Genomic DNA, 27241 nt, shown 5'->3' with positions numbered 1-27241 from the left:
GGAACCGTACCGGACCACAAATGAACCTTACGTAGAACCACCTTTTATAAGTGGTCCCAACCATGGTACACTTAACCATTCCTGGGCATGGTTCAGAGCACTCACACTACACAAATTAACTGAAACAAGGGGATGAACTGTGCCAGGTATGGGTAAAACTACCAGTGTGAGTACACTAAGTTGTAAGCTTTGTCCATAAAGTCTAGGGCAGGCCATACATGGTTTTGAATCTTTGAACCATGTATGGGCATGCTGAATGTATCAAGTCGATTGATCAACTTGAGTACAACCAGCCTGCTGAGTTTTTACCTGCGACTATCGCTAGTAGCTGCTAGCAATAATCATTGTCTTCTCCCAGTTGGGACGGCTTCCCCCGCTACAAGAAGACAGTGACTCCGCAGGAGGGATTCCCACATCAAAACTTTCTGTGTTGATGGGAAACTGAGCGAATTTCTTTCGGGCTGCAGGAAAGAAATGTGCTACTTGTATGGCCGGCCTAAGTATGATTGATCATTTGACATCACTGTATACAGTTTATACAGGAAATGCAGACTACTGGTGGACCAGATAGTAGCACTAGCAAATTATACTGCATAAAGTTAAAATAGGGCAGTATTTATGGGTGGTGCTTTTTTTAATATGACTGTAGTGCACCAATATTGGGTTGGTGTAGTCTGGGTTCCTGCGGAGTCCTTTTTGCTGGCTGGATAACACCAGCAGATTTCCCCCCCACCCTCAGCATGTTCATGAAAGCAGAGCTCTTTTTTCCAGATGGACTACTGCTGTCACCAGCTGAAGCAAATCCTCCACGTCTTCCTCCAGAGAATGCCCTGGAGGCCAGCAGTTATATGCCCCATGCTATTTAGTTGATTCTCCATGGGAACATACCAAGAATTTACTTAGGCTGGGGGTATACTGACGGCTATGTTCTTTGTATGGTAGGAGACCTCCCCAACAAGAATGGGACAACAGAAAAACCTAGTCAGGCATGAAACGCAAAACAGAAAAATATCTTGAGTTGATTCAATGTTTACGGTATTGAGAAAGCATGCTAGTGATTGGATACCTGAAAATTCTACAGGTTCAGGCAAACAATGGCATATCTGTGAGTTGTAAAATGCAGCAAAAGACATCTTTCAGTACCATCATTGACTGAAATTGAAATCAGCCAGGATTGCTTTATCTGAAGATTCTGTTTTCCTCTGGTAAGAGATAAGCATGATGATGATGATGCAAGTCCCAGAACACGTTCGTAAAACATAGGCATGTGTATGTCAGTGTTGGGTTAAAAACATGTAGGGGTTGTTTTTTTAATAACTGGAACTAGTCTATAGGTACTTCTAGATAGAACCCAAATACTAAGAACAAACCATAACAAGATGGTGGCACAATGATTAACCACGCTGACCTAAAGCAGAAGAGTCTGTGGTCAATATTCTACTGGAGTGTTGCTCGTGTTGGACCGTTTATGCTGTTCCTATGCAATTTACATCTTCCAGTCTAAAGTACAATAGCATAGTACAGGGGTGGTATATCTTTACTGCCCACAATTGTTGAAGGAACAATACACTGTAAGCTCCTGTGCCAGGTCTAATATGAAGGTGCTGAAATCCATCAGTGTATCCCAAATAAATAGATACACAAAATATAAACCAAAGTTCAACAAGTCATGCAGGGGTCTCAAACTGGCGGCCCTCCAGCTGTTGCAAAACTACAAGTCCCATGAGGCATTGCAAGGCTGACAGTTACCAGCATAACTCTCACAGACAGAGGCATGATGGGATTTGTAGTTTTGCAGCAGCTGGAGGGCCGTCAGTTTGAGATCTGAAAACATAGTGAAAAGGGAATTTACTTGCAGTCAATGTGATATATGGGTGATGACTGCAGAATGAGACATACTATAGTCTCTATGAATGAAAAAATTATCTATGAATGGAGGAAGCGGACATTTAATTCCCACTGGCTACCATGCTGATGTACCATAAGATGTAGATTTGGTAATTATTAGCAGTGGTTTCCTGAGTCTGGAAAGCTATTTCAAGTTATCCTCCATGTTAAAAAGGTTGAGAAATATTTTTCAGGAAGGTAATCAGTATAAGGCATATCCACATTTATTGGCAACCTTACCATCTTCTCTCTGTATTCTGCCATTGGTAAAAACGAAGGTTGCGCCAATATTGATATCGGTGCCGATATGTATTTTCACGAGTACACATGCAAAATACTTTGATACCCAAATCAGATACCTTTGCGCTACGATTGAATGAATGAAAATGAATGGGCTCAAATAGCACTGCAAAGAATTGCATGCAATTTGAACAGGAATACGGTGCAGTTCCTGTCTGAATCGCATGTAGTTTCCCGCACTGCTGCTGTGTGAACGCAGGCTTATTTTAGTGACTTCAGCCTGGGTTCACACAGGAGTGGTACAGGAAACTTCCCTGCACGATAAGTTCCACCAGCCAGGCTCTGGCTCCTGATCCGACTACGGATATCGGTGGCTGTGGCTTGGGCTCCTTCTGCCTCTCCCATCATTTTGTTCCCCACTCCCAGAGGTGGCATTCTTCTTCCAACTGTTTCAGCCATCTAGCAGCCCATCCTTATAGACTCATCTGATCATGACATACCTTTTGTTGCTTCCACCATGTGAGTGCAATACTATATGCTTTTATGCTTTTACTATTTGTATTAATAAACCGAGTTACTAAACTATATTGGGCGCCTTTCTGCTTCCTTTCCATTTGTTGCAGATGGCTTTGCGGGAAACCGCATGGGATTTGGACAGAAATCGCACCACATGCCTGTTATAATCGAATGCGATTCTTTGCAGTGCGATTTGAGCCCAGTCATTTTGTATGGTCTCAAATCGCACCACAAAAGGTATCGGTACTTAGTATTGGCAAATACTTGACAAAAAGTATCTGTACTCGTACTCAGTGGTAAAAAAAACCCGGTATCGATGCAACCCTAATAAACAATCGACACTGATGGATATGACCCACTGTATTCAAAGTGAAGACAAAACTATTTGTATTGCCATAGCAACCAAACGACAGTGTCATTGAGGAATGAAATGTTCTGAATGGTTGCTATTGGTAACAATAAAAGGTCTTCCTTTAGGTAACAATGCCTAAAGCTGCATACACACTATACAATTTTCTGTAGATTTTTTCCTTCGGATTTACCAAAACCATATAATATGAGGTCAAACCTTAAAGCGGAGTGCCACCCAGAAATGTAACTTCCTCTTTAAGTGAAGGTGACCCCCCTGACATGCCACATTTGGCATGTCATTTTTTTGGGGAGGAGCCGATACCCTAATTTCAGGGGCATCCAGCTCCCACGTCCTCCCGGGGGTCTGCTGAGCCGGAAGGAAGTTCATCTCTCCCCCCGTGCAATCTTCTGGGACACATTACAAGTCGGTCAATCACAGCGCGGCTGGCGCATTCACAGTGGTGCCACAGCCGGGCGCCCACAGTCACAATGCCAGCGCAGAGGAGAGGGGGAGTGGAGCACGGCTTCGCTCGCCCACATTGCTGGACCGTGGAACAGGTGAGTGTCTGATTATTAAAAGTCAGCAGCTACACTTTTTGTAGCTACTGACTTTTATATGGGTGGAACTCCGCTTTAAGAGTTTCAGTTTGTATCCAATCAGGCAGGCCCTTGTACTACATGGTTTTGGTAAATCTAAAGGAAACCAGACAAAAGTTGTATAGTGTGTATGGGGTCTTAAGCCCCGTACACACGAGAGGACTTATGTCCGACAGACTTCCGAAGGAGTTCCGTCGGAGTTCTGCCGGAGTTCCGACAGAGTTCTGACGGACTTTTCGGCTGAGCGGACTTGGCCACACACAATCACACTAAACTCCGACGGATTCAAACGTGATGACGTACGACTGGATTCGAATAAGGAAGTTCATAGCCAGTAGCCAATAGCTGCCCTAGTGTCGGTTTTAGTCCGTCGGAATAGCATACACACGAGCAAATTTTTCGAAGGGACCGGGTCCGGCGGAGTTCCTTCGGAAAAATTTGAAGCATGTTCCATATTCTAAAGTCCTTCGGACTTTGGCGAGTCAAAAGTCCGTTGCAGCCCACACACGATCGAATAGTCTGATGGAATCAGTCCGTCGGACTTTGGATGTTGAAAAGTCCGCTCGTGTGTACGGGGCTTAAGGCTCACAAACTGGGTGTATAAGAACATTGAATATACCAGTATACATTGCCTTAAAAAAAGCAGAAAACTGATCGGTTTCCGATCAGTTGTAAGTTGTCTACGCAGACAAAATTACCGTAAAGGGACGTTTTTTATTCTAGAAACTAGAGCAGCTCAGATATTGCCCTACAAGGGAAAGGAATTGGAATTATTGCAAAAAAAAAAGATTAACTCTGTGCACCGAAATGATGGTGGCCTTCTAAACGAAATCCATGAACGGACCATGGCGGACCATCAGGGTTAAAATAAAAGTTTATAGAAAAGCGAGCTGTTCTGTCTGATCCTCTCCAGAGACTCAGAGCTACAACAAAAAAGAACATTAACACTTTAAGTTACCAAGTACTCCTAAACACAGTTGTGAACCTTCTTACCAGGCCCGTCTTTGTGGAAAGGCCACATAGGTGGGCACATTAAACATTGAGGGGGAAGCCATTATCTTATAGGTTTTGTCTTATTATTTCCTGGAAAAAATAAATTGAATGTCAAACAGGTACCACTTATTTGTCTCTGTATAATGTGAGGACACAAACATTTGCGCTGTCAGAGGAGAAGCCCACTAAAGCGGACTAGGAGGCCCCATCGTTGAAAGCCACCTCGATTCTTGCCACTTTTCTACGAACCTGTATACACTGTACACGGCGGTCCTTCCTGTTGAGACGACAGGCATTTTAAAGTGGCAACACGGGTTAATTTCATGGCAGCGGTGTTGTATGACTTACCAGTTGTGGGCAGCGTAGACCAGTCTCTTTGAGGCTCTCCTCTGTCTCCATGTGTTGCTGTGGCCTCAGCAGCCCCCAGTAACCCAATTCACACACCTGGTTGGAGTTGTCGGGGTCCTGGGTGACTTGTTTTATGGCAGTGCGTCTGGCCCATCTCAGGCGTTGGGGGGCACACAGTGAGCCGCTTGTTCTGAACTCAGAATTCTCTTTATGCGAGTTTGGCAGCTTCAACGTCTTCTTCCCATCCCGGCTCCAGGAATGCTTCCAGCTTGCCAGATGCTGCAGGAAGTTGAGGGAAAGTAACTGTCCTCGGTCACTGGCTAATCCTTTCTCAATGATTCCACTACGTCCAGCTTATTTCACAGCCCCCAAGACTTGTGTGCCTTTCTCCTACTCTGGTCTGAACTCCCTCCCTTTCCTTAGTTCAGTCTATGACCTCCTCTCCCTCACTCCTCCTCTACATGAAACTCACCCCCTCTATTTGTCTGCACTTCTCAGTCAATATCTAACCAGCCCCTCTGCACAGCCATACAGTTTGCTCAAGGAGGCTGCCTGGCTGCCTGCAGAGAGAGTGTCAGCTGTGGGGGGGAGGCAGGCTGATGCTTCCTATGACACATGGACAGAGAGGGCTTTACAATGTATCCAGAGGAAAAGACTGGGCGGGAGGAGCACCACCAATGTCTGAAAGAGACAAGGCACACATGGAAGGTGACGACTAGAGAAATTCCTTCTGGGCAAATAAAAAAAAAACTTCACAAAGAAAAAGTTTTAACTAGTGTAGCTTGTAATAAACTCATATACAATACAATAGCAGAATTTTTTTTTAGAAGTTTTTTGTTCCAAAAACGTATGTTCCATTTACTAACCGTTATTTATTTTGTTTTTGGACTGCAGTGACAGGAAGATTAGAAGGAGCGGGATTGAACATTTGTATGGGGTTTTCCCTCAGGAAAGGCCATTCGTTCCAAAATCAAATATTAAAAGCAAAGTAAATTTTGAAGTAATTTCAAATAACATTCATTAAAGTAGTTTTAAACCCTTACAAACCACTTGGACCTACAGGTAAGCCTAGATTAAGGCTTACTTGTAGGTCCAAGAAATATCTCCTAAACCTACACGGTTTAGATGATATTTACAAAAAGACAGGCACCGCTGTCTACGGCGCATGCAGCGTAGACAGCATCGCGCAGAAGCACTATATGCCGTTAGTGGCAGATCCCGTGCACATGCGCGGAAGTGACGTCATCGCTGCTCTGGCGCTGTGAGTGGCCGGAGCAGCGTTACCCTGAAGAAGATGGACGCTCCATGCTACAAGGGACAGCGGTGACATCGCTGGCTCCTGTGTTAGGTAAGTGACACATAATGGGCTACTATGCATCGCATAGTAGCCCATTATGCTTTACCTTTGCAGGGAGACAAAGAAGAAGTAAACCTATCAGGGTTTACTTCCTCTTTGATTCCCTGCAAAGGTAAAGCATAATGGACTACTATGCATTACATAGTAGTCCATTATGTGTCACTTACCTGACACAGGAGCCAGCGAAGTCACCGCTGTCCCCTTGTGTACGGAGCCTCCATCTTCTTGGTGGGTCTCGCTGCTCCGGCGCTGACATTCGACGGAGCCTTGATGACGTCACTACCGCGCATGCGCACGGGAGCTGCCACTCGCGGCATATCGCCGCTGACAGCGGCATGCTCAGTGTGCCTGCGCGCCGCTGTCTACGGAGCATGCACCATAGACAGTGGTGCCTGTCTTTTGGCAAATATCTCCTAAACCGTGTAGGTTTAGGAGATATTTCTTAGACCTACAGGTAAGCCTTAATCTAGGCTTACCTGTAGGTCAAAGTGGTTTGTAAGGGTTTACAACCACTTTAAAAGCTGTAGTAAACCTTGGTAAAATCAAATAATAAAAAAAAAAAAAAAAAAAACACAACAGATCCCCCTGCAGGCTCATGTCATAATGTACGCATCGCATACTAGCACCTTATGAAAGACTTACCTAAAAAAAAAAAAAAACAGACCCCTCCAGTGGTGCACTATAACTGCCGACAGGGATTCCGTCTTCATCCGGTCCTCCATTCCGGGTTCACAAACTCAGGCCACTTGAATGAGTAAGCCGCAATGACTTCATTGCGGGAGTCACGGCCGCTGCACAGCTCTCTGAATGGCATGATGTCCATTGAGAACGCAGAGTGATGTCACCAGCTGCTACACATGTAAATATCTACTAAATGATGCATGTTGAGGAGATATTTAATGTACCGTATATACTCGAGTATAAGCCGAGATTTTCAGCCTCTTTTTTGAGGCTGAAAGTGCCCCCCTCGGCTTATACTCGAGTCATCGCTGTCTGCCCGCTCGATCAGCGTGTCGAGCAGACAGACAGCGGCCATTCTATTCAAAAGCCGCGCCTCCGGCTCCGCCTTCGCCTGTGATAGGCGGAACACTGAATTTCCCAGCAGCCTGTGTTCCGCCTATCACGGACATCGTATCATCCTCGTACTACGGACGAGGATGATACGACGTCTGTGATAGGCGGAACACAGGCTGCTGGGAAATTCAGTGTTCCGCCTATCACAGGCGAAGGCGGCGGCGCAGCTTTTGAACTTTACAATGGCCGCCGACGAAGAGGGCACGGGACGGCACGGCACGGGACGGGACGGGACGGGGGCAAGGCAAGGCACGACACGGGACGGATGCAAGGAGGCAAGGCACGGCACGGCACGGGACGGAGGCAAGGAGGCAAGGCACGGGACGGAGGCTCGGGACAAAGGTAGGCTGGACACACACACACACACACACACACACACACACACACATGGATGGAGACACACACAGGGATGGATGGATGGATGGATGGATGGAGACACACACACACAGGGATGGATGGATGGATGGATGGAGACACACACACACAGGGATGGATGGATGGATGGATGGAGACACACACACACAGGGATGGATGGATGGATGGACACACACACACACACAGGGATGGATGGACGGACACACAGGGATGGACGGACACACAGGGATGGACGGACACACAGGGATGGACGGACACACAGGGATGGACGGACACACACACAGGGATGGACAGGCATGTCTCACCCTCGGCTTATACACGAGTCAATAAGTTTGCCAGTTTTTTTGGGGGTAAATTGGGGGCCTCGGCTTATATTCGGGTCGGCCTATACTCGAGTATATACGGTACCTACATGTTATAGGTTTAGCTTTAGGTACAAGATAAAAGGGGACGTTTACTACCGATTTAACCACTTCAGCCTCGGAAAGTTTTACCTCCTTCATGACCAGGCCATTTTTTGCGATACGGCACTGCGTTACTGTAACTGACAATTGCGTGGTCCTGCGACGCTGTACCCAAATAAAAGTTGATATGTCTTTTTTTACCCCCCCAAATAGAGCTTTATTTTGGTGGTATTTGATTACCTCTGCGGTTTTTACTTTTTGCGCTATAAGCAAAAAAAAAAGAGACAATTTTAGAAACAAACAACAATAAAAAAAAAAAAAAAATCAAATTTCTTCATCAATTTAGGTCAATATGTATTCAGCTAGATATTTTTGGTAAAAAATACCAATAAGTGTATATTGGTTATAGTGTCTACAAATAATGGGATATTTTTATAGAATTTTTTTTTTTTTTTTACTAGTAATGTCGGCGATCACGGATTTTTAGCGGGACTGTGACATTGCGGGCGGACTAATCGAACACCTGACACTTTTTAGGGGAGCAGTGACACTAATACAGTGATCAGTGCTAAAAATATGCGCTGTTATTATACATGATTTATAATGCACCAACAGTTTGCACAGCTCTTTACAACATGAGGGCAGACAGTACAGTTACAATTCAATAAAGGAGGGATCAGAGGGCCCTGCTCGTTAGAGATTACAATCTAGGAGGGTGGGTCCAGTGATACAAATGGTAATAACTGTGGGGGATGATCTGATGGAGAAAGTAAAAGTACATTTGTTAGGTGGAGGCAGAATAGGCTTCTCTGAAGAGAAGGGTTTTCAGGGGTCATCTAAAAGAAAGCAGAGTAGGAGATAGTCTAACAGATTGAGGTAGGGAGTTCCATAGGAGAGGTTTGAGAGAAGTCCTGGATGTGAGCATGGGAGGAGGTGACGAGGGAACTAAAGAGCAGGAGGTCTTGGGAGGGACAAAGGAAACGAGTAGGTTGGTATTTTGAGACTAGGTTAGTGATGTAGCTGGGGGCCGAGTTGTAGATGGCTTTGTAAGTTGTTAGTATTTTGAATTTTAATTTGTTGGGTGAGCGGAAGCCAGTGGAGGGATTGGCAGAGAGGGGTGGCAGACACCGTGTGGATGAGTCTGGCAGCAGCATTCATGATGGACTGAAGGGGTGAGAGCCTACATAAAGGCAATCCAATGAGGAAGGAGCTGCAGTAGTCGAGGCGAGAGATGGCCAGGGAGTGAACTAGGAGCTTTGTGGTGTCATTGGTTAGGAAGGGACGTATTGTTACTGTACTAATGACACAGGCAGGCAAGGGGTTAACATCAAGGGCAATCAAAGGGTAAAGTGTGTCCCTAGGGAGTGCTTCCTAACTGTGTAGGGGATGGTTTGACAGGGCAAAGAAAGAGATCCATGTTCCTGCTTAGCAGGAACACAAGATCTCTCTCTTTCCCTCTGACAGAATGGCGATCTGCTTTGTTTACATAGGCAGATCGCTGCTCTGCCTCTTCCGGAAATGATCGTGGGTGGCGGGCGGACATTGGGGCCATCAGTTCCGCGGATTGGCTACCCCTCTGGCCAATTAGCACGTGCCCCCCAGAGCTACTGCATGGACCAATGTACAGGTACATCGTTTCACGCAGTAAATGTGCGAAAGGCGGTCTGGAACTGGTCAAAGTGGTTGCAAACGATCACCTTGTAAAACAACGCACTCAGTTTGAAGGCCAAACATTTGTGTATTGATTAAAAAAAAAAAAAAAAAATTTATATATATATATATATATATATATATATCCTTTTTTTAGTGATCACATTCCCTCTGTTCTCAGCTGCATAAGAGCTGGGGGGAGGAGAAGCAGCAGTATGAGCTTCCTAGCGAAGGGCATGTCAAGACAAGTCTGATCATTGGAGGAGAGCACACTGACTTTCCAGCATACCTAGAGAACTGACCATGCTGTGCTCTCCTACTTAGTGTATTCAGTTTTAGGAAAGCAGAGGGACTGACAAGAACACCAGGGATTTCACACAAAGGAAGCAATACAAAGAGAACAGGATACTTTCTCATAAAAGTACAGCAGGCACATATCATCATGACATAAGTCATTGACTGTACTGAAAAACTTTCAATTTGAAACAGTTCGATTTGAATTTTCAAACAAACGTTATTTTCCAAATACTACCAGTGTATAGCCAGCTTAACCCCTTCAGATCCGCACTATAGCCGAATGATGGCTACAGCGCAGACCTACTTTGCCAGGAGGCTGTCATTAGACGTTTTCCCTTTGCACACTCCTTGCGCGCCCCCTGCAGGGTGCGCTGTGATCACTGAGTCAATGAGACTCGGATGATCACAGATTGGAGTGAGGGGTGGATCCCGGTCCCTTACCACGTGATCAGCTGTCAGCCAATGACAGCTGATCATGTGAAATAAATAGAAGATCGGCAATCTTTTTTTTTTCTCCTCACGCTGGACGTGAGGAGAAAAAAAAAGCCAGTCACCGGCTTCTGTGCAAGGAGCATCGGTCCCGAAGAGGAAGATGCACAGCCATCTCATCAGTACCCACCAGTGCCACCTATCAATGCCCACCAGTGGTGCCAATCAGTGCCACCTATTAGTGCCTATCAATGCCCTTGAGTGCCAACCACTAATGCCACCTCATCAGTGCCACCTATCAGTGCCACTTTATCGGTGCCCATCAGTATAGCCTCATCAGAGTACATCAATGAAGGAGAAAAATTACCTGTTTGCAAAATTTAATAACAAAATATAAAAAAACTGTTTTGTATTTTTTTTTTTCATTTTTCGGTCTTTTAAAAAAAATAATTAACAAAAAATAAAAAAGCCCAGAGGTGATCAAATACCACCAAAAGAAAGCTCTATTTGTGAGGAAAAAAATTATAAAAAATACAGTGTTGTATGACCGTACAATTGCCGTTCAAAGAGTGACAGCGCTGAAAGCTGAAAATTGGTCAGGAAGGGGGTTTAAGTGCCCAGTAAGCAGGAGCCAGCTGAATTTTGATCAACGTATGGCCATTCTCGTTAGACAGAAGTAGATTTTCAGACTGAATTCCGTTAAACTGGAATGTTGGAAAACTTTTCTTGATCAGCGGCTGTAGATGCTGATCAATGAGTTCTGACAGCAGGGAGTTCTATTGTGAGAATACAGTGATCAGCGATCATACTTTACACTTTCACTGTACTAATGACACTGGCAGGGAAGGGTGATCAAGAAGTAAAATGTGTGCCCAACAATGTGTAACTTATGCTTCTTTTACTAACATATCTCTTTGTTTCTTATCCCTGCAGGGGAGATCGTTCCCTCTGTACAGAGCCCTGTGTTGATTTTCAACAACACAGGGCTTTGATTGGACACAGCTGAGCAGCAAGTTCACCAATGATTAATGTCCGGGATTGCTGACAAACTCCCGCTGTGTGCAATCACAGTGGAGTGTGTGTGTGTGTGTGTGTGTGTGTGTGTCCTAAACTCAGGAACAGACAGCAACGTAGGCTGCCTGTCCACAGTACATGCGGGCAGTCCAGATCTGGTTAAGCTGGCCATAGATGGATTGAAATTTGACAGGTACAACAGGGACTGGTGTTTAAATTTTAAACCATCTATGGCCGTTCTCACAAACAGGCTTGTTGGAAAAATTTTGTTCAATCAGAGTTGCAGCCAATCAACTGCAGTGCTGATCAGTGTATTCCGTGGATGGGGGAATCTATTCATTTTTTTTTTTTTTTCGATCAGTTCACTGGCTGATTGAAAAAACTGACCCATGTATGGCCAGCTTAAGTGCTCATTAGGGATGAGCAGAACACCCCCCGGTTCGGTTCACACCAGAACTTTCAAACGGAACGAAAATTAGTGCGAACTTTAGAACCCCATTGAAGTCTATGGGACTCGAACGTTCGAAATAAAAAGTGCTAATTTTAATGGCTAATATGCAAGATACTGTCCTAAAAAGGGTTTGGGGGCCTGACTCCTGCCCCAGGGGACATGGGTCAATGCCTAAAATGTTTTTAAAAATGGCAGTTTTTGCGGGAGCACTGATTTTAATGACAATTAAAGTGAAAAAGAAGTGAAATATTCCTTTAAATATTGTGCCTGGGGGGTGTCTATAGTATGCCTGTGAAGTGCCACGTGTTTCCCCTGTTTAAAACAGTTCCTGCACAAAATGAAATTTAACGGAAAAAAGTCATTTAAAACTGCTTGCGGTTTTAATGTAATATCTGGTTCCGGCAATATGGATGAAAATCATTGAGAAAAATGGCATGGGTAGCCCCCCCCTGCCCATTGCCAGCCCCTTTGGGCCTTTTACAGATATTATGGGGAACCCCGTACCCATATTAAAAAAAGGAAAGACGTGGGGCCCCCAGGCCCTATATACTCAGAACAGCAGTATACAAGCGGTGCAAACAAGACAGGGACTGTCGGTTTGTTGTGTTAAGTAGAATCTGTTTGTAATTTTGAACTGGTAAATTTTTAAAGTGTAGCTCCAGTCAAAAAAATTTTTTTAAGCTTTTTGGAAAACATAGGGAAGGGTTATCACCCCTGTATATATTTGTTTTGCCGTCCGTCTTTTTTCATCTCACTTCCTGTTGTCTCCTTCCGTTTGCAAGTAGCAGACGTTTGTAAGTTGGATGTTTGAAAGTAGGGGCCTGCCCTATATGCTCTGCAGAAATGGCGGAACAAGGTGTTGGTGTTGCCACAACATTGTAAGCCCTCAAAGTGACTCTTGCTGGGCGCTGGAGCGTCCTGCTGTGAACGATTATATCAAGAATTGTAATTACATGTCATTGTTGAACAGTGGTAGAAAAATTGGGCCTTTGGTGGTTGTGGTGCTGGTGCCACAACACTATAAGTCCTCACAGTTCCTCTCGGTGGGCACAGGAACGGGCCCTGCTGTGAAATATTATATCAAGAATTGTAATTACATGCCCCTGTTAAACAGGGGCTGAAAAATTGGGCCTTAGGCACTGATGCTGGTGCCACGACACTGCAACCTCTCCCATATACTCTAGTTGTAGTGCAGGAATGAGCCCTGCTGCAAAGCATTGCATCAAAAATTGTAATTAAACGCCCCTGTTAAACAGGGGCTTAAAAATATGGCTGGTGGCATCACCCAGAACCAAAAATGTTCTTCCAACATATCAGCATAACAGGATAGTCACTTAGCATCAGCATAGGCAGTCTTGAAGGGATGTGATATTTTAAAAAATTATTTGGTTACATCAGCTTCAGGTGCTTGGTAGCTGTGGGTGATCCAAGACTGATTCATCTTTATGAAGGTCAGTCGATCAACCCAGTCGGTGGACAGGTGCACCCTGTGATCAGTAACAAAGCCACCAGCAGCACTGAAGGTGCGTTCCGAAAGAACGCTGGATGCAGGACAGGCCAGTAGCTCAATTGCATACTGTGCAAGCTCTGGCCAGTGATCCATCCTCAAGACCCAGAGGATTTTCGGTGGGAAAGGTGTCCAAGTCTGACCTTGCCCCTAGGTATTCCTGCACCATGTAAATCAGACGCTGGCGATGGTTGCTGGAACCAATCATACCTTGGGGCTGCGGACTAAAAAATTGTCTGAACGCATCGGTCAGACGGCCACCTTCTCCGCCGCTCCTTCTGACCGATACCTCAGCAACACGTTGTCCAGGACCAGGAGTTTGTAACCTCCCAGTCTCTGGGAACGCGTTGCACAGACCTTTCTGCAAGGCCTCCCGGAGATGTCTCATCCTCTGCTCCCTCTGCGACGGCAAGATAAGGTCGGTAACCTTACCCTTGTACTGTGGATCAAGTGGCCAGCCAGTAATGGTCCCTATCCTTGATCTGAAGAATACGAGGATCCTTCTGCAGGCTTTGCAGGATCAGGGAGGCCATGCAGTGTAGGTTAGCTGAGGCATTCGGTCCGGAGTCCTCTGGGTCACTAAGGACAACATGATCCGCAGCTACCTCCTCCCAGCCACTTACAAGTCCATGGGTTTCTTGGCACTGTAAATCATCCCTACAAGACTGCTGCTGCTGCTGAGTGCCAGCCTCCGCCTCCATGCTGACACAATCATCCTCCTCCTCCTCCTCCTCCTCCTCCTCTTCCTTTGTGATGGGTGGGACAGCAGGAACACTGTCTGGATAAAGGGGGCCTTGAGAGGCAAGGAAGTCCTCCTCTTCCTGCCTCAAGTGCCCTGTCCATTATTCCACGCAGCGTATGCTCCAACAGGTGGACATGAGGTACAGTGTCACTGATGCATGCACTGTCACTGATCACTATCCTTGTGGCCTCCTCAAACGGTGACAGGAAAGTGCATGCATCCCTGATCATGCCCCACTGGCGTGGTGAGAAAAAACCGAGCTCCCCTGACCCTGTCCTGGTGCAGTAGTCGCACAGGTACTCATTGATGGCCCTCTGCTGCGTGTGCAGCCGCTGCAGCATGGCCAACGTTGAGTTCCACCTGCTGGCCATGTCCCATATAAGGCGGTTCTTGGGCAGGTTCAACTCCTTTTGGAGCTCAGCCAGCCGAGCACAGGCATTAATTCATAGTCGGAAATGCACACAGACTTTCCTGGTCTGCTTCAGAACATCCTGTAAGCCCGGGTACCTGCCCAAGAACCGCTGCACCACCAGGTTAAGGACGTGAGCCACACAAGGCACATGGGTCAGTTGTTCCTGTCAGAGGGTGGAGAGGAGGTTGGTGCCATTGTCACAAACCACCATTCCTGGGTTAAGCTGGCGTGGCGTCAACCACCTTTCGGCCTGCCCCTGCAGAGCTGACAAAATATCTGCCCCAGTGTGGCTCCTGTCCCCCAAACAAACCAGCGCAAGCACGGCATGGCATTGTTTTGCCTGCGTACTTGCGTAGCCCCTTGAACGCCTACGGAGCACCACTGGTTCTGAGTACAGAGCACTGGAAGAGGCCATGGAGGAAGAAGAAGAGGAGGGGGTGGAGGAGAGAGGTGTGTCACAACCACTAGTAGCATTTTGGAGGCGTGGTGGTGGAACAGCCTCCAACACTACTGTACCTTGTCCTGCATCCCTCCCAGCCAGAAGAGTGACCCAATGGGCCATGAAAGACAGGTAATGTCCCTGTCCATGCCTGCTGGACCATGAGTCAGCGGTAATATGCACCTTACCGCTGACCGCCCTGTCCAGCGAGGCAAGGACATTGCCTTCCACATGCCGGTAGAGAGACGGAATCGCCTTCCGTGAGAAAAAGTGGCGTTTGGGGACCTGCCACTGAGGAACCGCACATTGCACAAACTCACGGAAGGGGGCCGAGTCTACCAACTGAAAAGGCAGCAGTTGAAGTGCTAGCAATTTAGCCAAGCTAGCATTCAACTGCTGGGCATGTGGATGGCTGGGAGTGAACTTCTTTTGACGGTCCAGCAGCTGGGGCAGGGAAATTTGCCTGCTATAATCGTGGGTGTACTGCTAGCAGAGTGCCTGCAAGTACTTGGCTGTGACACACCTAATTCTACATCTTCATTCCTCTCAGAGCAGGTTTCAAAGAGGACTGAAGGTCTAGTGGGTTTGGGGATCCCAGCTGATGAGGAGCAAGGAGAGGTCCGCTTTGTTCGTTGGTGTGGGTCTTTGAGGTACGCTTGCCAACGAGCTGCATGGCAGGTCAACATACTGTGAGGGGTTAGCACAGCAGCGGGTGTGTGTGACCCCCTGGATGGGTTCACAACACAAAATCAGGCACAGCAGACAGCGTTGTAGGTGCAAAAAACAAAAGATGCGGTTTATTTATGCTACATGCAGTGATACATATAACAGCCAAACAAAAATAAAACATGAAAATAAATCCTGGTCAGCTTGACCTCTAACTACACACTTAGATTCCCTGTCTAACAACTGAGTGCAGCCTTGTGCTGCACCAGTCCCTGTCTCTGTTGTAGAGGTTTGCCACACAGGCGTTAACTCACTGCACAGAACAGATATCACACTCCCCAGTCTATACAACACAAAACTGGTTCCAGGATGGAGCATCTCCCTAAGCATGCTGGGGTTTTTTGTAGAGGTCTTAATGAGCCCACTTACTTCAGCTGGGCTCATTAACTCTTCCCCTCTAATTGTAAAGGTCTGCATAAAGCCTGAATCTAGGGCACACATATTTCCCATCCTGGATACAACCAGGTGACTTTACCTGCGTGCTGCCACATACCCCCCCCTCTTGTTTCAACCTTGGGGTTGTAACACAAGCAGTCAGACACGCATGTATCCGAGACAAAGCATCCACATTCCCCATTTTAACACCAGGGCGATGCTTAACTGTAAAGTTAAATTCTTGTAGGGCCAGGAACCACCTATTTACCCTTCTATTGGTCTCCTTGTTCTGAGCCATCCACTTTAAAGGAGCGTGATCAGTCACCAGGTCAAAGTGCCTACCTAGCAGATAGTACCGAAGGGAATCTAGAGCCCACTTCACTGCTAAACATTCCTTCTCAATCGTGGCGTAATTTACCTCATGGGACTTCAACTTCCTGCTGAGGTAAATGACTGGGTGCTCTTCCCCGTTCCAGACCTGGGATAACACTGCTCCTAACCCAACGTCTGATGCATCAGTTTGTACAACAAAGTCCTTAGAGAAGTCTAGTGAGTACAACACTGGCTGGCTACATAAGGCTGTTTTTAAGGACTGAAATGCTTCTTCAGCCTCTGGGGACCATTTAACCATGACAGACTCTTTCCCTTTTGTCAGGTTGGTGAGGGGCACAGCCTGAGAAGCAAAATGGGGAATGAATCGTCGATAATAGCCAGCGATTCCCAGAAAGGCTCGTACCTGTTTCTTGCTGTTGGGACGTGGCCAACTCTGTATGGCCTTGACTTTATTGACTTGGGGTTTTATCACCCCCCTCCCAATAGTGTACCCAAGATATTTGGCCTCCTCCTGTCCAATGGTACACTTCTTTGGATTGGCCGTAAACCCAGCTTCCCGGATAGAGTCTAGGACTGCTTGTACTTTCGGCAAATGTGAGACCCAGTCTGTGCTATGGATAATCACATCATCCAGGTAAGCTGCAGCATATTTCTGATGGGGCCTCAGAATCTTATCCATTTTCCGCTGGAATGTTGCCGGTGCATTCTGTAACCCAAACGGCATTCTCTTATATTGGAATGCCCCATCTGGGGTTACAAACACAGTTTTCTCCTTGGCCGACTCGGCCAGGGGAATTTGCCAATAGCCTTTGGTGAGATCAAGAGTTGTCATATATCGGGCTGTTCCCAGCCGGTCAATCAACTCATCTATACGCGGCATGGGGTAGGTGTCAAATTTTGTAACTTTATTTAATTGTCGAAAATCGTTACAAAACCGCCAGCTCCCATCAGGTTTGGGCACTAGTACGATAGGACTGGACCAGTCACTCTGGGACTCCTCTATCACACCCAAATCCAACATCCTTTGAACCTCCCCACGTATTGCCTCCCGTCGGGCCTCTGGTATTCTATAAGGTTTTAGTTTTACCCTTTCTCCTGGCGGGGTGATAATGTCATGCTCTACGCCAGATGTTTGTCCCGGAAGCTCAGAGAAAATCTCTTTGTTACGAAGTACAAACTCTTTAACCTCCTGTTGTTGGGGTTTCGATAAGGTGTCTGCTATTCCAACCTCAGGAACTAAGCAATCAGGCTGTACTTGTGACAAAGTCTCTGCGACTAGGGATTCCCTATCCCTCCAGGCTTTCAGCAGATTGACGTGATAGATCTGCTCTGGCTTTCGCCTTCCTGGCTGTCTAACCCTGTAGTTCACCTCACTAATTTTTTCAATCACTTCATATGGACCTTGCCATTTGGCCAGAAATTTGCTTTCAACCGTAGGGACTAGCACCAAGACCCTATCCCCCGGGGAAAAAGTACGGGTCTTGGCCCCACGGTTGTACACACTCTGCTGTGCTAACTGCGCTTGGGTTAAATGTTCCTTTACAATTGGCATTACCTGTGCAATTCTATCTTGCATCAGGGCGACATGCTCAATCACGCTCCTGTGAGGAGAACTCATTTTCCCAAGTTTCCTTGGCGATATCCAGCAGCCCTCTTGGGTGTCTCCCATAGAGCAACTCAAAGGGTGAGAAACCCGTAGAGGATTGGGGTACCTCCCTAATGGCAAACATTAGATAGGGTATTAGACAGTCCCAATTCTTTCCATCTCTATCCACCACCTTCTTTAACATTTGTTTAAGGGTTTTGTTGAATCTTTCAACCAACCCATCTGTTTGGGGGTGATACACAGATGTACGCAATTGCGTCACTTTGTACAACTTGCATAATTCTTTCATAACCCGGGACATAAAGGGTGTACCTTGGTCCGTAAGCAGTTCCTTACAAATACCCACACGGCTAAAAACAAGAGATAGCTCTTTGGCTATGGTTTTGGCCGAGGTATTTTGGAGAGGAATTGCTTCCGGATAACGGGTGGCATAGTCCAATATAACCAAAATGTACTGATGCCCCCTGGCGGACTTCATTATCGGACCTACCAAATCCATTGCGATCCTTTCAAAGGGGACCTCAATGATAGGAAGAGGTACCAGCGGGTTACGGAAATGTGGCATAGATGCCGACTTCTGACACACAGGGCAGGAGGAACAATAATTTTCTATTTCCTTCATGACCCCAGGCCAATAGAATCTCTGCAATACCCTCTCTCTGGTTTTCTCTGTCCCCAGATGACCTCCCAGAATGTGCCCATGAGCCAATTCTAACACCAACTTCCTGTAAGGTTTGGGCACTACAAGTTGCTCAATGGTTTCTTCTGCCCTTTGAGCCACTCGATACAGCAGGTCCCTTTCCATAGTGAAGTAAGGATAAGGGCAAGTCTTATCTGGGTTCACTAACTCGCCATCTATTTTCACCACATTTTCCCGTGCCTTTATTAGGATGGGGTCTTTTAACTGTTCTGTGGCAAAATTTTCCCTGTGAACCTCAAGATCCGAAAACTCCACAGACGGCATGTTTTCATCTGAGGATGTTGGCTCCTCCCCAGTTTCTCGAGTTTCCCCCGCCAATACCGACAAGGGAAATTCAGGAGAGTCCTCACCACTCCCAGAGGAATTCTGGTCATCTTCCTGGTTTATAGGGGCACCAGTGGGGGGCTCAGGACAATCCCAGAGTTCCCAGAATTTTGGAAAATCCCTTCCCACAATAGCATCATGTGGTAAGTGAGACACTAATCCCACCTGATGAGAGAGGTTACCTTTGGGGGTCTCAAAAAACACTGAAGTTACAGGATACTCTCGGGTGTCCCCATGCACACAAATAACAGCCACCCTGTTCTTCCCAGAGACCTCTGTAGTAACTAATTCAGCTTTTATCAATGTTACCAGGCTACCTGAATCCAGCAACACATCAACATTTCTACCATTAATACACATTTTACATAAATGTTTCTCAGGTCCCCGAATGGCAGTGCATGCAACTGTCGCAAACAGCGACTGACGTCTCTCCCTTATAAAGTCACATTGCATAGGCTCATCCACAACGGGGCAATTGGCTGCAATATGTCCCTCTTGCCGGCAGCGGTAGCAAATAATCTTTTTCGCTGTCTCTTGCAGCATGGGCTTCCTGGGCTGCTCCCGCCAGACCTTAGGTAGAACTCCCACCCTCTCACTCTCTCCACCCTCACCCCTTGGAGTCATCTTACCCGCCACTGGGAATGATCTGGTCTTAGGGTGGAAAGTCCGTGAGTCCCTGGAAGAGGTGGTCAGGTTCTCTGTAGCCAAGTACCTCTCAACCAGATCCACAAGTTTATCTGCATTTTCTGGGTCTCCATGGCTTACCCATTTTTGGATGGCAGTAGGAAGAGCTCTCAGGAAACGATCCATAACAACACGTTCCACAATGTTTGGTGCGGTCAAAGTCTCTGGCTGCAGCCACTTCCTGCTCAGGTGAATGAGATCATACATTTGAGACCTGGGGGGTTTTCCAACCTGAAAAGCCCAATTATGCACACGCTGAGCCCGGACGGCCAGGGTGACACCCAGCCGTGCCAATATTTCAGTTTTTAGCACCACATAGTCTTTTGCTTGGTCAGGCTCTAGGTCATAATAAGCTTTCTGCGATTCCCCAGTTAACAGAGGGGCCACCAGTCCAGCCCATTGCTCCTTAGGCCACTTTTCCCTTTCAGCAGTCCTTTCAAATGTGGTCAAAAACACCTCCGGATCATCCTCTCCAGTCATTTTTGTCAATAAACGGCTCACACCAAAGGATGCAGTATTATTGTAACCACTTGCTTCATTGGTCTGCGGACGTTGCTGTATTAATGTCTCTATTTTCTGTTGAAAATTCTGCTCTTGCTTCTGCAACAGGTCTATGAAGCGGGCTTCAGATTGCTGCTGGGCTTGTTGCTGAGCTTCCAGACTCTGCAGGTGAGCTTTCTGCTGAGCTGCAAGGCTCTTTTGTAAAGCCGCATTTGTTTGCTGCTGATTTGCATTTGCTAGAGCCAGCTGTCTCAGTATCTCCTCCATGCTGGCCTTTTAAAAAAATTGAAAAAAAACTGCCAAAATTCTCCACCAACTGTGAGGGGTTAGCACGGCAGCGGGTGTGTGTGACCCCCTGGATGGGTTCACAACACAAAATTAGGCACAGCAGACAGCGTTGTAGGTGCAAAAAACAAAAGATGCGGTTTATTTATGCTACATGCAGTGATACATATAACAGCCAAACAAAAATAAAACATGAAAATAAATCCTGGTCAGCTTGACCTCTAACTACACACTTAGATTCCCTGTCTAACAACTGAGTGCAGCCTTGTGCTGCACCAGTCCCTGTCTCTGTTGTAGAGGTTTGCCACACAGGCGTTAACTCACTGCACAGAACAGATATCACACTCCCCAGTCTATACAACACAAAACTGGTTCCAGGATGGAGCCTCCCTAAGCATGCTGGGGTTTTTTCTAGAGGTCTTAATGAGCCCACTTACTTCAGCTGGGCTCATTAACTCTTCCCCTCTAATTGTAAAGGTCTGCATAAAGCCTGAATCTAGGGCACACATATTTCCCATCCTGGATACAACCAGGTGACTTTACCTGCGTGCTGCCACAATATGTCTGGTCAAGCATGTGGTGCCCAAGCGGCTGATGTTTTGGCCACACGAGATATGCTTGAGACATATGTTGCAAATAGCGGTGCGATCTGATGCACTCGTTTCAAAAAAGGCCCACACCAAAGAACTTTTAGAATAACGCGCAGAGGCAGCGCCCTGCACAGGCGGAGCTCTGTGGTGTGATTCAGTCAGTGTGCTGACCCTAAGCTGGCCCCCGGAGGGCATCCTGCCTCGTTGGACATGTGCCTCCTCCTCTCTCCTACCAGGCACCCACGTGGAGTCAGTGCCCTCATTATCCCCTCCCTCTTCATCGCTGGAGCAAACCTGGCAGTATGCTGCAGCTTGTGGAACATGAATTGCTGTGCTTCTTGAGCATCCCCTCTCTCTACGCTAACGCTACTGCCTTCCTCTAACTGAGTATAATCATCAGAGCTTACAAAACACTGGGCATCCTCCTGGAGCATGTACCCAACACTGTGCTCAAAGAGTTCAGGGAACTCCTCAGGAGGACGTGGTGGGTCTAGGGAAGACGATGCGTTGGCAGCTGCTTTGCTAGTACCCTGAGCCTGGGTGAGAGGATGAGGAGGATGAAGAGGGCTTGATCATCCACTCTACCAAGTCTTCGACATGATGCGTCTCAACACGTTCAGCTGCCGAAAATAAGGACAAGCATGGCCACGGGCTGATGATGACGATGCACCGAGTCCATGACCAGCACTGTTGTCTCTAGACACAGAGCCTGCTTGCCCTCTTATGGGCTCGTGCCTGTCTGCCTCTCCTTATTGGCCTTCCAGACATGGTAATGGCCTGAAGGGAGATGGGAAAACCAGCAATTGGGTACTGTATATTGTGCTGGAGGCACACAACACCCACTAACTCCTGCAGATGGCTCAATTAGAGAAGAGCTATATAGGTGGATAATGGTGTATACTGCGGTCAGGGCACGCAGACAACACCCACAATCTCCTACAACTGACTGAAAGCTCTATTACAGAAGAGTAATATAGCTAGCTATATAGGTGGATATAATGGTGTATACTGCGGTCAGGGCATGCAGACAACACCCACAAACTCCTGCAGATTGCTAAAAGTTCAATTACAGAAGAGCAAGAATGCTAAATCGGCCGATAATGAACGGTGTATACTGTGTTGAAGGCACACAGAGAACACCCACTAACTCCTACAGTACAGATGCCAACACCCTACACAAGGCCACCGCGCTGTCGGCCTTACATAGTGTGGGGCGTGTACTACACAGCCTGAGCTATGATTGGCCACAGGCATCCTGTCTGTGGCCAATCATGGCTCTCCTCACTGCCGGCGCTGTGATTGACCAAGCATGCGGGGTCACAGTGCATGCTTGGCCAATCATGAGCCAGCAGTGCACTGTGATGGCGCAGTGCATTGTGGGCCGTGAGCGCCACACGAATTTGGCGTGAACGGCCAATAACGTTCGGTATTCGCCGAACGTGCGAACATCAAGCTCATCCCTAGTGCTCATTCATACATTTTATATTCACTTCCATTTACTTATTTGTGGTGTATTAAGGTGCATTATGTTGCATGTTAATGTCTGCCCACCTCTGCATGCAGTATTCATTCAGTATGGAAAGTCAATATAAAAAAAAACAACATATTTCAACCAACATCTGAAAAGCAATCCACCACAAATTTACTTTTCAGAGGTCTGCCTGCTCATATGCAAGAAGTCTAAGACTAAGGTACTGGTAGTACATCCTATTGCATAAAAAAAACAAACAGCTGCAGCATTTTTGACAACGCAATGCACAACACACACTATGTACTGTATATTGTAATATGTTGTGCTGCAGGTACCTTGCCAGCTACTTTACATGTGCCTGGAAGGATGTAAATTACACCACAACACACATACTATCATATATAGTCAGATGTAAAGGGGTGAAAAATCAAGAGTCAAATATTCACTAGCGCAAAGTGTCAAAAAAACTAAAATCCGAAAACACAACAAAAAAAGGAAAAACTTTTTTTCTTTCTTGTAAACCATAAACAAAATAAATTATAATGGAAGCTGCTCTACCCTTTTTCATGTACCATAGACCAATGTGTGCAATATAAAGTGCTATAAGAGCGTACAAATTATACAAGTACAAAATTAGATACGCTGTGTGCAATATATATACACATAAGTAAAAGGCTAAATAGTGCATTTAAGGTGCTACACATAAAATAAGTGAAAAAGACTGTACTGTGAAAATCCATCAGGAATATTAAAAAGTCCATAAAACTGGAAACAAGTATGCTCCCAGTGAAGGCAGTGGAGATAATTCATCAAGGGAAAGCCAAACAAAAGTGCTCTGCACACATGCAAATGTGTCACTACAAATCACCATGTGTGCTCCCACCAGGGTGTGTACACACCCACAAATATGGACCCCCCTAGGCTTATACCAAGGCAGGGCTACAAGGCTTCTATACAATTGCTGTATCACCTGATACTATGGAGGCCACATCACTGAATCAAACTCGGAGAAAAAACAAAACCATAGGAGATTTCATAGCATTATACCGTTTATTTTTAAAAATATTCCTAAAAATAAAAGCATGTCCACTCACAAAATAGGTGCTGTGTCCCGGTACCCGGAATGATCTGCTGATTGTTCGGGCTAAACCACAGCTGCTCCACAATACCCTGGAGCTAGTGTGCATTCCACTAGTCGTAAGGGACAGGATACTTGATCAATGTGCCTGTCCCTACATGTGTCGTCATCAAGACGTCACGCCTCCTGATGACGGAGACGTGAGAACCGAGCAATTGGCAGTGCTTGATCACTCGTTTTTTTTTTTTTAGTCCTTGAGGACCTGCTGCATCCAGCTAGGCAAGTATGATTAAACACTTCAATACCGGGCACTTTCACCCCCTTCCTGCCCAGGCCAATTTTCAGCTTTCATCGCTGTTGCACTTTGAATGACAATTGCGCGGCCATGCAATGCTGTACCCAAACATTTTTATCATTTTTATGAAACAGATAGATCTTTCTTTTGGTGGCATTTAATCACTATTGAGTTTTCTTTTTATTGCTAAACAAATGAAAAAAGACAGAATACTTTGGGAAAAGTTTGTCTTAGTTTCTGTTACAAAATATTGTAAATAAGTAATTTTTCTCCTTCATTGAGGTGCTCTGATGAAGCGGCACTAATATGCAGCACTGATGGGTGGCCTTTATGGGCACTGACTGGCACCACTGGTGGGCCCCGCTGCTGGGGCTGCACTGATAATCAATGCACTGGTTATCAGTGCAGACCCACCCTGTCAGGAGAGCTGCTTATCGGCTCTCTACTACTCATGAGCTGTCGGTGCGAGTAGAGGAATGCCGATAACAGACACTTCCTATTTACACTGTGATAAGCTGTGATTGGATATAGCTGATAACATGATAAAGAGCCTACATCATAGGCTCTTTACCGTGATTGGAGATGCAGTGTGTCCAAGCGACATACCGCACCACTGATCGGCACGCACAAGTCGCTAGTTTTGAAGGATATCATATGACGTCCATTCAGAACAATAATCCCTCCTCCCCATAGCAAAATGATTGCTAGGCAGGAAGGTGTTAAAAAAAAAAAAAAAAAAAAAAAGCCATTCTAATACTTCTCTTTTAAATACAATGGTTGGGGGTTGTCGTAAAGCTGCATGTGGTGTAACTGAACAGTACAAGTTTCACAGACAGCCTCAGTGACAGCGTACTCTGCCAGCGCATATTTGTCTGTGGAACTTTTATTTTTTATTTTATTTTTTTATTTTTTACAAATAGCTTTGCTTGCATATAACAACAGCATCCAATGTGATTCATTTCCATTTGAAGAAAAAAAAATGCTCTTTTTTTCAGTCAGCTTTAGCCTGCGACACATGCATTTTCTTCTAAGCCCTTGTACACACGGTCGGACATTCTGACAACAAAATCCGTCAGATTTTTTTCCGACGGACTTTGTCCGAAACTGGTGTTGCATACACACGGTCGGACAAAGTTGTCGGAAAATCCGATCGTTCAGAACGTGATGACGTTCGTTCGTTATGATGGGACTACATTGCGACTAGTAGCCTATAGCTTTGGTCTCGTAATTTGATCTGAGCATGCGTGGCACTTTGTCTGATCGGAATTCTCTACAAACGATCGGACAAAGTCTGATCAGATCATGTCGTCGGAAAATTTTATATCCCGCTCTCAAACTTTGTTGATCGGACATTCCGACGGAAAAAGTTAGATGGAGCCCACACACGGTCTGATTATCCGCCAATATGGTCCGATCGGATATTTTCCGTCTGAATTTCTGGCCGCGTGTACAAGGGCTAACAGTAATAGGCCTGCTTTGACTAACGGATAGAAATTGGCCAGTAACTCACTGAGCCTGTCCTTGTTCTCAATGATGCAAAACTATCCTGACGCTGGCCAATTTCTATCAGACTTTTATTAAGAATGAAGAAACTGCAGGTGACACTTCAGTGTAAAATTGGCCAGCAACAGACCATTTTTAATGAGGGAGAATTGGCTGAAATGTACCTTTTAAAAAAGTCCATATCAGCATAAAGAAAAAAGAAAAAAAAAAAGAAAACCTATAAAAGAAGTAAAGACTCCAAATTACCACCCCTAAAACAAAGCCCAATTTTTAAAGGGGAAGCTTAAAGCAATAAACACCCCATTAAAAAATGCAACAAGAAAAACAAACAAAAAAGTTAAACCTTAAATAAAATCATTATCAAATCAAAATAGAAAAAACTTAAATCCAGGACTATAGTTGCTGCAGACGTTTTGATTTTCCTCCTGTTGTTGTTGCATTATTCTTCTGTGGAATGGACAGAGTTAAGATGAACAGTCTTTTGTGTACAAATGCAGCAGCCATCTTTAAGACCAGTAGGTGGACATTCACTAATACAGAAATGCAACAGCCATCTTTAAGGAGACCACTGAGTTCAGCCATTTTGGCGGTGTCTGGTTCTAAAAAGAGAGGAGGAGGAGCTGGAAAGGCAGAGGAGAGGGGGCAATCATGGTAAGTGGGTGTAGGAGTGTGCGGACACTGAGCTGGCAGGTATCCCACCTCCACGAATGTGTGACCCCCACCCCCGCAGTGAATAGTTCCCAACATTTCAAAAAAGTTTCTAGGGACACTTTTTTTGTGGTTTGTCCAGCAAGCCATTGTAGGCGGAGAACGTACTTTAATTAGGGGCAGGACATTCATTTAATGGGTGTGAATCTGAAAGAAGCATATCATTAACCTATTCATTTATTTGTTGCAGGTGTGTATATATATATATATATATATATATATATATATATATATATATTTATTTATTTATTTTTTTTTCAAATTTCTGCTTATTGTTTTGCATAGTACAAAAAGAAAAAGTAAACAACCTCGCCACGCAGAGTGGGAATCATGAAAAAGACCTAACCATTCCCATAGTAAGGCCAGAAATCAACTCCACGTACATCTATAAATGCAGCAAGCAATCCCTGAATAGCCCCAATAGTAGTGCAAGAATAAGAGCGCCCTATAGGCCCATATCCATCACCAAGCAGATAACCTCCTCCTTCACAATGGAACATATATAGTCATTAGGCTATTGAAAGATCACGGTCTAACCAAATCTTCCAGACTTTGTCAAATTTCTTAGGACACCCTCTGCTCAGGTATGTTGCTTTATAGAACAGAATCACTCTATTAACAAACCCCTTCCAGTATGATAATGAGGGCGTCATGGGTTTCTTCCAGTAGAGAATCAGTGTCTTGTGCACATGAAACAATAAGCTAAGCTAAGGTAAGCTGGGCCCTAGTAGGTGCCAAGCAAGCATGTTGCCCCCATCAAGGGCACAGGTATAAATTTAATTTCCATTATGCAGCACCCATCAGCAGGCCAGAACTCCTTTAACACCTTGCAATGCCAAAACACATGTATAAAGTTGGCGGGAGACTGTGAGCAAGCCAGCATTCAGCCGACACGCCCGGGTAGATTTTAGATAACTTTGCTGGGGTGTAGTAGATCCTGTGCAGGAATTTTAATTGAATTAAGCAATCTCTAGCAGAG

The 27241-nt window shown here is 45.8% G+C and overlaps 1 protein-coding gene across 4 annotated transcripts in view; it reads right to left on the bottom strand.

Annotated features, from left to right (window-relative positions):
• KIAA1614 (KIAA1614 ortholog) overlaps positions 1–27241 on the bottom strand; it is a 137721-nt gene that overhangs the window by 60131 nt on the left and 50349 nt on the right. The window contains exon 1 of one of the 4 annotated variants that reach the window (XM_077453103.1): positions 4933–5487. The exons of 1 other annotated variant lie outside the window; for it this stretch is intronic. The gene's annotated coding sequence lies outside the window, so the exon portion shown is untranslated. Of the gene's footprint in view, positions 1–4932; positions 5488–27241 lie in introns of those variants that run through there. 2 more of the 4 variants (XM_077453100.1, XM_077453102.1) reach the window with 2 other exon arrangements.

Source organism: Lithobates pipiens, unplaced genomic scaffold (assembly GCF_037356315.1).
Source record: "Lithobates pipiens isolate NorthernLeopardFrog02 unplaced genomic scaffold, aLitPip1_a1.2 Scaffold_23, whole genome shotgun sequence".
Lineage (NCBI taxonomy): Eukaryota > Metazoa > Chordata > Amphibia > Anura > Ranidae > Lithobates > Lithobates pipiens.
The sequence above is the reverse complement of the archived record's forward strand: the minus strand, read 5'-3'. Positions and strand labels throughout refer to the sequence as shown.